At 42.5% G+C, this 10,753-nt stretch overlaps 1 long non-coding RNA gene across 1 annotated transcript in view; it reads right to left on the bottom strand.

Moving 5' to 3' along the window:
- Positions 1 to 2,214: 2,214 nt before the first annotated feature.
- LOC128335453 (uncharacterized) overlaps positions 2,215 to 10,753 on the bottom strand; it is a 14,336-nt gene continuing 5,797 nt past the window's right edge. Inside the window, exons 3-4 of the long non-coding RNA XR_008311617.1 lie at positions 5,394 to 5,489; positions 2,215 to 2,365 (exon numbers count right to left, since the gene is read on the bottom strand). This is a non-coding gene — a long non-coding RNA (uncharacterized LOC128335453). The remainder of the gene's footprint in view (positions 2,366 to 5,393; positions 5,490 to 10,753) is intronic.

Genomic DNA, 10,753 nt, shown 5'->3' with positions numbered 1-10,753 from the left:
TACTATGGCTTGCACTTTACTTGCATATAAACTGTGAAGTAGGCTGTAGTAATATTTTTTTTGTATGTTCAGGGGTTGAAATAGCAAAGTATTTATAGTATATTGCTGGTGTTCAACCTGCACTGAAGAAAACTCGGGCTAGAAACAGACACAAGAGTTTTTAAGAGAGTTTAAGGTGGCAAGAGAGAGGCATTGCTTTGGATCCAAGCTGTAGGGTGACCAAAAAGAAAAAACCATTTGCAAAAGGAAAGTCACTCTAATGCACTTCCACAAACATTTAAGAGGGCATGAAGTCCTGGAAGATTTTATAGCCGTTCTCATATTTCTGTTTCTGCATGACGTTGCTCAAGCAGAACATAATCTTTGGACGTAAGTTTCACTTTTCTTACACGAGGCTTTCGTTTGACGTATAAACAGCCCTTCCTGGGGGGGAAAGGCACCGTTGTTTCCCACAGAGCATACACATTTGTTTATTTTCTCTTACTGTCATCTCTGGTCAAAGAGATTTTGCAGGTTTTTGAAGCATGACAGAAGGCCTCCACAACCGTTTGGGGATCCACCAGGTATGTATGGGGCTCCGCCAGAGGCTTGAGATATCTCCTGTTTTTGCTGCCTTTCTGGAACTGAAAGAACAGAGAAGGAGGAGAAGGATCAAGCACCTGGCTGACCTCAATACATGGCTGGTGGACTGCATTTGGTTTGGTGCATTACAAGTTTTTGCAAACACCTGCAAACCCTGTGAACAGAGAAGATAATGGAATCCATATGAAATGGCTCTATTGTACCACCTTCAGCCCTCTGCAAAAACTGTCCTCCGTCTCCAGCCACACAATGGTCAAATATTTTGAGCCATCTGCTAAGTTAAGAGTCAGCATCAGTAGCTGACTATGCTGTGGGGATCTCCATGGTCTTTCTTTTGTAAATATGAACATTCTTCCTCTTTCTGTAGCAATAGGAGGTTATAAACCAAACTTTCACTTTGACTGTTTTCAAACAACAAAAAACATTCTATAGCGCCTTGTATTTAAAAAAAAATAAATCACGGAGACCCTATGTCTTCTGATTATTTTTGTTTACAGGATAATATGTGTATTATAATTATGTGTATTATCTCTCTGTTACAGAAAGTATTTCTAGATATCAAAAGATGCCTAAAAATAAACAAAGCGTGATAAATAATAGGTCTGTCTCTAGTCTAGAGTGTGTGGGAGTATACACCAGGACTGCACAACTTTTGCCCTCCTGTAGATGTTGGCCTACAACTCCCATAACCCCTGACTACTGGCCACTGTTGTTGATGGGAGTTGTAGTTCAAAAACAGCTGGAAGGTCAAAATTGCACAGCCCTGCTATAGACACACACACACACGAGAGAAAGAACTGTTATTACACTTTCTGGTGTGCTTGTTTCTTTCCAGGAATCTTTTGTTGTTAGGAATATTTTCTGTAGTAGAGAAATGTTATATAGCAGGAACCCTCCTGAAGAGAAGTTTGATGAGTGAAAGCTTTAAGCAATGGTACATCTGTATTGTAGTTGTTTTTGAATCCAACTTACTGTATTGTTTACTATTTAGCTGTGAAAGAAAACCAAAATGTGTTGTCAGATGATGAACCAGGGAGAGCTTCCATTCTGCTCTGTCGTTTCAAAGCTTCAGTATCCATCCTTCATCCTTACCTGTTGGGGGGGTGGTTGGTTTTTTGTAGCTGCTGTTATGCGAAACAGCCTTCATTCCATGGATGCACAGAAGTAGAAAATAAATGGCTTTGGACTCAGACAGGTCAAATTAAATTTCAACCCCTGGATAATACAGGTTTGTTTTATTTTATTCCATTTCCCCAAAACATTTTTTTTTTAATTATACTTGTCCTATGTTGGAAAGTGATCCACTAGTTTATATAGGCTATGAATGTTAGGAGGTCAGTTTTTGGTTTTGTTTCCTTTTTTTATTTCTTAGAAAAATTAAGTTATCTGTGAATTACTGTACTTGGCTGCATTTTTTTCCTATCACCAATTAACGTTAACTTTTTGCGTGTCTACAATGAGAATTTATGAATGGAAAATTTCACTGTGTGTTGCTCACTGGGCATATACCTCATGGTACATTGCACAGACGTGTACGTTGTAAGTTGCACTGCAACATTATAAAAGGAACATATTGCTCTTTTTTCAAAGATATTAAATTATTTAAAAAAATATATAGACTGTACATTATTGAAAAGGGACATTTATTCTTCCTAAATTCAAAAGTAGCTTTTGTTTTGGGGAAGAGTTGTAAACTTCAGTTGTAAATTTGGACTCCAATAAACTGAATTCTCTGCATTCTGAGGGTATTTTTCTTCCTTAACACCTTGTGTCCAAACGTCACCTAAGAGGGAAGACATGATTTATACCTCAGTCCAAAAAGGATATTCATGATGAGCTACTACATGAATCCTGCAGAGAGCTTATCACTTTAATTTGTCTAGTTGATGTCTTCTAATGCCTGAAACGCACTGGTTAATATATAAAAGTATAATTGCAGACTTATCTCCTACTACAGATCTTGCAAGAACAACACAGAACTTGGAGAATCTTAAAGACTAGCTGGTTTATTAAGGCTTGAGCTTCTGTGGGCTTGAGTCCTCTTCAACAGATGTACGGTTATCCTCGGTTGTCAGATTCATACACATGAAGCTTCCTTGTAAGCCCTATTCAGACATTATGTTGAACACTTGTATGGGCATACAGTATGCACAGGTACAGATCTGTACCCAAGTAGAGTTATTCACATGTTATGTTGAACAAAGTTACAGCAGCACACTTTCTATCTGTATCGTGCATTTGAGGGGCCTGTACCCAAGTTCACACTTAAAAGCAACACAGGTGCATTCATTCACACATTTATTATTTATTGATTGATTTGATTTGTATACCGCCCTTCCAAAATGGCTCAGGGCATGCAGAAACATATACAACTGTACAGACATCTGTATGCTCATACAACATAATGTCTGAACAGGGCTATCCTGAGGCAATCACTGGTCCATTTAGCTCTGTATTCACCACAAACACATCACATACACACCCATAACATAAAGCTCCTTGAGCCTCACTGACTGAGATGAAACTCCCAAAGATAGAAACATGCTGTTTTCACAGGTAGGTTCCAGACCCTACACAGACTACCCATAAAATGGAAAATCCCAGAGAAATTCACAAAGTTCCTGGAAAATGCAGGAAAAGTCTCCCACTGGAAAAACATGGGTTAGGGTTAGCACTAGGATTGGCACAAGTACGAGGGTTAGCGGGTGGGTTAGGGTTGAGGGTAGTGCTTGAACAAACTTTGGCAGTTTTGCATACAGAAAGTCCGGAATATGTGGTACAAACTGCAAGCATGTGTGTGTGTGTGTGTGTGTGTGTGTGTGTGTGTGTGTGTGTGTGTGTGTACACACACACACACATATACATTTTTGTCTCACTGCTTACCATTGTTCCTTCTTATTCTCTATAACCCTGTGTGCATACACGTATCAACTTCATCTGACGGCCATGTGTAGTCCATGGAAGTTTCTTTCATAATAATCTCTGGCTCTTTCCAGATGGGAAGAAACTGAAAGATGTTCAAAGCGTGGCTTTATTCCCCACACACATGCTGCTGCAAGCTTCCATGCCACTTCCTAGCATGATCTTTCCTGCTGGAAACACACGGAGCAAGAGTCTCACCATTTTCACAGCACCGCCTGCTGGCCGCCTTTTGCATTCCATGCACGATCCACCCTGCTCCCCAATCACCTCTAAAGCAGCAATGAAAAAGGCTGGATTCTTCTCAGAATGCAAGACCTGGCCAGGAGGTAGCGCTGTGAAAATTGCACAAGGTCCCTGCTCATCCCTACTCAGCATGGGTACAGAGGGTAAGATTATGTACAGAAGCTTGTAGAAAGGTGTGTGTGGAGAATAAGACAGTGCTTGGAGCTTACGCAAAAGCTTTGAGCATTCTGAAGTTTATTGTTGTCTGGAAAAACCCTTAGTCTTCAAGAGGATGAGGATGAGGATGATGATGATGATTTACATTTTATATCCTGCTCTTCCTCCAAGGAGCCCAGAGCAGTGTACTACATACTTAAGTTTCTCCTCACAACAACCTTCTGAAGTAGGTTAGGCTGAGAGAGAAGTGAGTGGCCCAGAGTCAGCCAGCAAGTCTCATGGCTGAATGGGGATTTGAACTCGGGTTTCCCCGCTCCTAGTCCAGCACTCTAACCACTCTGGCCAAAAGACTCCCTTTTGCTTTTACTACAACCAACTAGTCTACTCCAAAGGTGAGCAAGATATGAAATTTTAAAGTGTTTCATATTTGTACAGTGTGGTGCAAATGTCCAGTTGCTGGTTCTAAAGTTTTTCCAACAGTGGCAACCATTTTGGAATTTGAGGTCTTGAAAAAAGACCACCTGACAAAAGTAAACCTTTAGATGCTACCTCTACATCAAGAGAGCCAGCATGGTGTAGTGGTTAGAGTGCTGGACTAGGACCAGGGAGACCTGAGTTCAAATCCCCATTCAGCCATGAAACTAGCTGGGTGACTCTGGGCCAGTCACTTCTCTCTCAGCCTAACCTACTTCACAGGGTTGTTGTGAAAGAGAAACTCAAGTATGTAGTACACCACTCTGGGCTCCTTGGAGGAAGAGCGGGATATAAATGTAAAATAATAATAATAATACAACATAAGTGATCATCACTTAAACCGCTCCCCTTGCCTCCACTGGACCATTTTACACAACAATACTAAGATGGCATTCACACAACAACCACTTGAGCTGTGAGTTTTTGTTTGTTTGTTGTTCTGTTTGCCTGCACTGAACAGCCAGAGACTGACATAACAGCAGGCTGCTTCCACCCTCCATGTGCTGAGCTGAGCGAAGTACAAGTTGGGATGTGTGTGGTGCTCCATTGCCATTGGGTGCAAGAGAGTCTATTTGGGCTCAGCTCCACCTGTGATAGGCAGTCAGTGGACAGCTTTCAAGTGGTGAGTTTTCCAAGTAGAAGCGGAGATAAGAAGTCAGCACCGAACTGCTGAGTGAATGCAACCTTCTGTGTCATTCAGCGCCAGTTATTAGAAACATCAGGTCAACATTTTCTAAGTCTGAGGGGGGGAAATTCACAGGGTTTTATTTTATAATGCTCTCCAAGATACATTTTAAGACATGAAAGGATGTTGGTGTTTGGGACTGGAGGTTTTTGGTGGATTGAAAGCATTTCTATTATAGCTGTATTTGTAATAGATGTCCTATAGAGCATTCGGGAAAGAAGGGGATAAAACCCCAATATTTATTCATTATTGCATTGATATCCCACCTTTCCACTCAAGAGCAGCCTACATCGTTTATTTATTTATATTTATTGTTAAATGTATATACCACCTTTCATACCACTTGGTTCCCCTGTGCTCTCCCATCCAGACAGCTCACGGAGCCAGACTACTGTTGCAACGTATGCCTCTATACCATTAATTGGATCTATAACAACAAATGAATATATTTACTACAATAATATGTTACAGATTCAGGATTACCCATTTTTAGGAGTAGTTAAAAGTGTTTACCCATCCAAACAATTGCTCTGAATTGGCTTTGTAGGACTGGTTTTGTGGCACTGTCACAAAGCCAGTTCAGAATGAGAGTCATGACATCACTGTAGTGTCACGATTTGATCCACAATTGGCTGAGTTTATCAGAAATTTATTGAGATTATCAGGAAAGATTTCCTGAGATTATCAGGAAAGCAAGCAAATAACCAAAAGCATGCCAAAAATAGCAGAGCAGAAGCACTAGCTACATAAAAGTAGCAACCAGAAGGAGGTGGAGTCAGAAAATATTTGTCCCCAAAAGCCACTCTTATGCGCCAGAAATATTTGCATATAAACATTTAATGCAACTGCAGGTACCAGTATGCTACTAAATTAGAATCATATACCAACATTTTCCTGAGTAGGTGAAATAAATTCTGTGAAAATGCCTTGGCTTAATCAAGGAAATCATGTTAAGCCTGCCATCTTCAGGACTTTTGTAGAATATCTACTGCATGTCATAGGCAACAACAACAATCTTGCCACATCTCACTCATGATTCTTGACACTGGAGAACACAACCAGTTTGGGCAACTCCGACAATGCATTCCTACACCACTTTCACATTTTTGCATTGATAATTACACTTTCAAAGGTGTAATAATTAGTGAGCAATTATGAAATTTCACATGTTTTGTATTTTTAAAATCCAGTACTAAGTGTCTATTTGATGGCTGGTTCAGCTGATTTTCAAAATGAAGAGATAGATAAGACTAGTGTTCCCTCTAACAGGGAGTCCCAGATGTTGTGGACAACAGCTCCCATAATCCCCAAGCAAAAGCCATTGCAGCTGGGGATTCTGGGGGTTGTTTTATTCATTCACTAGTATGTGTAAGCCCCTTGTAATAACGGGCTCTAGTGGGGGGGGGATTCCTGCTGTCGCCTCACCCGCCTCGGGCGCACTCCTTGGGCCGACACCTCCGCCGCCGCCTCGGGCGCTCTCTCCGCCCGCCGTTTCTTGTGGCGGCGGCCGCCGCCATCGGAGCCAGTCGCCCCGCCACGGCCACCGCCTCCTTGGCCCGCACTCCTTTGGCCGAGGCCGCGGCTCCGCCGCCGCCTCGGCCGCACTCTCCGCCCGCCGCTTCTGCTCCTTCTGGTCTCCCGTGGCGGCGGCTGCCGCCATCGGGGCCAGTCGCCCACCGGCGGCCGGGTCCAACATGGCCGCCCATCTCCGCGCATGCCCAGAACGGGCGAAAAAGACACGGGCGGCACGGGCACACGCCCAAGGCTTTTATGGGTAAGGATTCATTCATTCATTCAACATATTTTTATACCGCCCAAAACGCAAGTTCTCTGGGTGGTTTACAAGAGAATAAAAACAACCAATAAAAAGATTGAAACATTTCAACAATTAAAATTTAAAACTATTAAAACACAATTAAAACAGTATCTAATTAAAAGCCTGGGTGAACAAATGCATCTTGACTGCCCTTTTAAAAGTTGTAAGAGATGGGGAGGCTCTTATTTTAGCAGGAAGTGTGTTCCAAAGCCTCGGGGCAGCAATGGAGAAGGGCTGTACCACCAGACGAGCCGGTGGCAACTGCAGACGAACCTCTCCAGATGATCTCAATGGGCGGAGTGGTTCATAGCGAAGGAGACGTTCTCTTAAATACTCAGGGCCCAAGCTATTTAGGGCTTTATAGGTTATAACCAAAACCTTGTACTTTGCCCGGAAACTTATCGGCAGCCAGTGTAGATCTTTTAGACCAACCTGGCTGCCACACTCTGGACTAACTGCAGTTTCTGGATTATATAGAAAGGCAGCCCCACATAGAGCGCATTGCAGTAGCCAAGTCTGGAAGTGACCAGCAGATGTACTACTGTTCTGAAGTCATTTATCTCAAGAAATGGACGCAGCTGGAGTATCAGCCGAAGCTGATACTGGCCACTGCCTCAACCTGGGACACCAGGGAGAGTTTTGTGTCCAGAAGAACCCCCAGACTGTGTACCTGTTCCTTCTGGGGAAGTGTGACCCCATTCAGAACAGGCAGATCAAAATCATCTCCCGAGTTCTGGATTCAGTCTCAGCTTGTTACCTCTCATCCAGCCTATCACTGCCTCCAAGCAGGCATTTAGGGAGGTTATACCTTCTCCTGATAACATTGACATGGAGAAATAGATTTGGGTGTCATCAGCATACTGATAACACCCTACACCAAATCTCCTGATGATCCCTCCCAGCGGTTTCATGTAGATGTTAAACAACATTGGAGACAATACCGTAGTCAACAACATCTGGGAATCTCTTAGAGGGAGCACCGTTATCTGGAGATGGACCAGAAGTCCATCTCGTCCAATGGTTATTTTCTTTCCACATACCAGATGCTTCTGAGAGGCCCACTAGCACCACTGCCCCACCCCACTCAGCAATTCATTTTCAGTGGTATACTGCCACTGAATATAGAAGTTCCATTTATCTGTTATTGCTAATAAGCTGTTGATTGATCTATGCATCAGTTTGCCTAATCATTTAAAACCATTGCAGATGGTACAGGCCATCTCCGTTGCAGATAATAGCCACCCCCACTCCTGTGGCACTGAATTCCATAAATGAATTATGCATTGTAGTAGGGACAACTGATTGACAGGTTGTTGGATGGATACTGAGGACTGCCCAAATTGCCTGGAGCAAGCCTTTCCCCCATTATCGCAGGACAGAAGATAATTAATCCATCACCTGATATGAGAAGTTGCTGAAGGTGTATTTGGGGCCTCACAATGATTTATGCTCATGGCGTAAATGACAGCTAATGCAGAAAGACATCATGGGTCCCCTCCAGCTAGGCACTCCAAAAGCCTACGGAAAAGACTCGGATAAATTCTGTAATTCCTAATAAGATAAGGCTGACTGAGCCATACTTTTTGATAGGGGCCTTCAAATATAGATACAGTGAGCGAGATCTCTGAGGAGCTGACATTATTTCAGTTAAAACCTATCCTACCAGGGCCATTAACTTCTCATTTCATTTCTGAGCTGGTTAGATAACATCCGTTACCATGAGGCAATGGAATAATTTCTTCCTCAAAAGTTCTTAAACGAACTTGCTTCAAGTGTCTATGAAAAACAGCTCCTGCCAGGCGCTCCTGAAATATCCCAGATCAAGTCCTGAATCCTATTACCTTCAAGCATCTGAGGCATGTAATTCAGGATTGACGTGAGCAAACATGTACAATGGAGTTGTGGCTGAAGTCTGTATAATTTTAGATTTCCCCCGTGATAGTGAATATGTTTTTGGTTTGTTTTTGCATGGTCATGTTAAATTATTGTTACCATGCAACATAATTTGTTTGCTTCTTGCGTGTTTGTTTGCTTACATGGAAAGACGTCATACTGATAACCTGAGGAGCTTACAGTCAAAACTCAGGGAAGCCCTCAAAGGCAGGAAGCGGCTTTACACCAAGTCAGACCATTGATCCATCTAGCTAGGTATGGTCTACACCAGGCCAGCTCAACTCTGGCCCCCCACCCATCTGTTTTTCGACTGCAACCCCCATAATCCCCAGCCACAGTGGCCAATTGTCAGAGATTATGGGAGTTGTAGGCCAAGGAACCAGCGTGGTGTAGTGGTTAGAGTGCTGGACTAGGAGCGGGGAGACCCGAGTTCAAATCACCATCCAGCCATGAGACTTGCTGGGTGACTCTGGGCCAGTCACTTCTCTCTCAGCCTAACCTACTTCACAGGGTTGTTGTGAGGAGAAACTTAAGTGTGTAGTACACCGCTCTGAGCTCCTTGGAGGAAGAGCGGGATATAAAATGTAAATAATAATAATAATAATAATAATAATACATCAATAATGTATAATACATCAATAATCAATCATACAAGACAACAAAACTGTGCTATGTGCAGATCTGTACGAATCTGTTTCATCTTATAGAAGCGCTTTATTGGCTTAAATTATTGGCACTCACAAATGCAGTTTTTGCTCTTTGTGTAAGCATATGAAGTTACACAATTTACTCATCCTGGTTTGAAGAAAACATTCTATTTTCATACATTTGGCACTTGTGACACATCTGGTGTGGTGCAAATGTCAATTTGTCCATGAGACTTAACTTACACGGGGCAAACTACTCATGCAGTTAAGGTGAGGATTCAAGATCATACGAGTCGATTCAAGAATGCTTCCGGAGATACTGTTCTAATCAAACACTTTCATGACCATTGTGATTATAGGGATGTTAGGGTTAGTATTGTGGACAAAATTACAACATGAAAACATTTTAGAATGAACGTACAGAAAAAATGTTATCTCAAAAGGAAATAAGATGGTTGTATCTCACTGGAGAGGCTGTTCTCAAGAGCAGCCTAACCCAAGGCACCATACTCGTCACATGGTGCCCTGTGGGATATCTGGAGTCTGGGAAAATGAGTCCCAGCCTCTGTTGTCGGGAGTGATCCATGCCAAAGAAGCAACCATCTCTTTATTTAGCAGGGGGAGAGTAACTGGCCCTATCCACCCCCAGCACAGTACCTCCAGTGACTGTTGCTGGTGTCTTATCGTGTTTCTGTTTAGACTGTGAGCCCTTTGGGGACAGGGAACCACCTGATTTATTTGTTATGTCTCTGTGTAAACCGCCCTGAGCCATTTTGGGAAGGGCGGTATAGAAATCAAATAAAATAAATAAATAAACAATAAATCGTCTGGAGGAAGGTGACCACTCTACCTCCCACCACCTGCCCAACCACCTGCCTGCACGGTCGTGTGAATAGCCCCCAAGTATGTTTCTTCTAGGCCTGTTATGAAATGGATCTCGCTGTTTTCTTGTACAGTAAATACCATGCTCTCCTTAAGAACATCAGATACAGCTGTTGCTAAACCAGTCATTTCCAAGAGAACACAGTAGAATTCTTTGCTATAGTGAGTACACTAAAGAGAACAGGACCCTTGTTTGGTCTTTACAGAAAGTTTTGTCAATTTGGCCTTTGCTAAGTAAACCTTCTGTTTCCTCCTTTGCCTCTGGTGAAACCAGTGAACCAGTATTTTAAAATATTGGTTATTTGTGAAGGGGGGCTTTTTAGAAAGACAACAGCTGTAAGTCGTGAACAACGTCTCAAGGTCCCCCCTTCTATCTATTATTTTCTTATTGTTCTAGTGCTGTTAGTATTGTCTAATGAGGTGCTGTTTTACATTTGATTTACTGTTCTTTTA

Source organism: Hemicordylus capensis, chromosome 11 (genome assembly GCF_027244095.1).
Source record: "Hemicordylus capensis ecotype Gifberg chromosome 11, rHemCap1.1.pri, whole genome shotgun sequence".
Taxonomy (NCBI): Eukaryota; Metazoa; Chordata; class Lepidosauria; order Squamata; family Cordylidae; genus Hemicordylus; species Hemicordylus capensis.
Note: the sequence above shows the minus strand (reverse complement) of the source record. Positions and strands in the feature narration are given on the sequence as shown.